The 2,329-nt window shown below is 39.7% G+C and overlaps 1 pseudogene; it reads right to left on the minus strand.

Annotated features, from left to right (window-relative positions):
- Nucleotides 1-280: 280 nt before the first annotated feature.
- Nucleotides 281-1,137, minus strand: LOC107516897 (annotated as a pseudogene).
- Between the last annotated feature and the right edge of the window lie 1,192 nt (nt 1,138-2,329).

A 2,329-nucleotide genomic window follows, 5' to 3' on the forward strand; every position in this document is an offset into this window, starting at 1 on the left:
TGATTTATTCTAATCAAGGCTCATCCATGGAGGAGGTCAATTCCACCACAAATGCATGGTTTCTGTGGAATGAAGAATGACAACTTGTTAGGGGGTAATCTAAATGCTCAACATGCTACATTAACCTAAGCTTTAAACTTGTTTTTATTCTCTTTGTTGTTTGATTTGCTTCTAACACTTAGCAGCATATTGGTTATTGGGATCTAAGGGAGTCACAAACTTTTTTTTAATTTCCATTAACCTTATTTCTATTTTGTTTAAGAGTTTGTGGAAGACCAGTTTACGACCATTTAGTGGTTTTTCCTACCCATTCAGTGGCCTGAGCAGTGGGGGCTGCAGACTAGTCTTTGGGGGCAGGCTGAGTGCACCTGTCTTCAGCAGGAAAGAGCTGAATAGGCACAGAGGGCACCCGCATGCCTTCAGACCAGTCTGCAACTTTAGGTTGAGTGGCAGTGAACTCAAGAGCTGAAGCAGTCCATTCATCCTGAAATTCCTCCTTGGTCACAGCCTTTTCAACAGTGGCCTGCTCTTCCTTTTTAATCTCTTCAAGATCTCTGTAGAAGTAGAGATTGGGCATGACCTCCCACGAGTGTTCATAGGAGATGGGGCCAGCACCCACCACATCAGCCCAACTGAGTGGGCTCTCTTGTTGTTGCAAGGGATGGTAATGTCCACATACTGCAGAGGAGAGTCTGTGTTAAGCAGAGTGATAATGGGCAGGTTAACATAAGATGCATCTGTGAGAAGCTGGTGGTCAGCCCTGGGATCGGTAACCACCAGGGGTCTCGGCTCATGGAAGGCTGCCTGGATCTGGTTAGTCCCAGGAGTGAAGTGGCCAGCAATAGGAGTGGCTCCTGTGGCAGCAGTAAACTTCTGCACAGCTTGCTGGCCAGTATTCCTGGATGATATGACACTGACATCAGCTGGGTTTTCAACAACAACAATGGCACGAGCTGCCAGCAGAAGATTCTCCCAGGTTCTCTTCAAATCTATGATCTAGATGCCATCACATTTCCTTTTGTAGATGTACTGTTCCATATGGAAGTCAAGGTTGGTGTCACCTAAGTGGGTTCCTGCTGCAAGGAATTTAAAGACATCCTTTTCCTTTATTTGCAGAACATCAAGGGCACCAAACATTGTGACAGTTTCTCTTTAAGTTACGTGAGAGCTAAGACCAATGTCATATGGACCCTTTTCTGGGTAACATGGAAAAGTGAGAGTCACATTGTTGATGGTAACCATGATGAAAACAGATTTTCTCCTTTATATCTATACCGTTGTCAACTGCTTTTAGTAGTAGTTGGTATGATCTAACCAAGTGTTTCCCAAAGCATGGTCTCTGGGATAGCAGCATCAGCATCTCTTGGGCATGTTTAGGAATGCAAATATGGAAACAGAAACAGAAAATCTGTTTTAACAAACACTGCAGCTGATTCTGATCATGTTAAAGTTTGAGAAGCACTGGTATAGCAATTATTTCAACTGTTACTTGGTTTCCATGTGTATTCGATAGACTCATTTAATGTCATTGAATTGCTTTCGAGATTGGGGTATACCAGATAAGTGATCCCCAGGTAAATTATTTTCTTGTTATATTCTGGTACATACCAATAGAATTTTGAATTCAACAAATGTACTCAGTTCTGCTACAATGATTGTTTTTAAAAATCATTGTTCTAATTCAGCTGATATATTAAGAAACAAGTTTAGCATAAGATACAAATTTTGCATTTGCTTATGTGTTAGAGTCATGTGCCACTTAATGATGGGGTTACGTTCTGAGAAATGTGTTGTTAGGCCATTTTGCTGTTGTTGTTGTTGTGAGAACATCGTAAAGTGTACTTACACACATCTAGATGGTACAGCCTACTACATGCCTGGGCTATATGGTATAGCCTTTTGCTCTTCAACTACAAGCCTGTACAGCATGTCATTGTACAAAATGACACAAGATTAAATCAAACACAAGAGAAAATGATGCAATAAAAAGAGCTATAAACACTGCATACTATGTTACAGTAAACTCTTTTTTATAAGTAAAAGAATACACTCTAATAATAAAATTATAGTAAATACATAAACCAGTAATATTTATTATCATTATCTCAAGTGTTATGTACTATACATAGTTGTATGTGTTATATTTTATATAACTGGCAGTGCAATAAGTTTGATTATATCAGCATCACCACAAACGTTTGAATAATGCATCGTGCTATGACCTTACAATGACAGTTACGACCTTACGACAGCTGTGACATCATTAGGTGATAGAAATGTTTCAGCTCCATTATGATCTTATGGGTCTGTTGTTGACTTAACATACTTA

This window comes from Rousettus aegyptiacus, unplaced genomic scaffold (assembly GCF_014176215.1).
Source record: "Rousettus aegyptiacus isolate mRouAeg1 unplaced genomic scaffold, mRouAeg1.p scaffold_m13_p_1, whole genome shotgun sequence".
In the NCBI taxonomy this organism is placed as follows: Eukaryota; Metazoa; Chordata; class Mammalia; order Chiroptera; family Pteropodidae; genus Rousettus; species Rousettus aegyptiacus.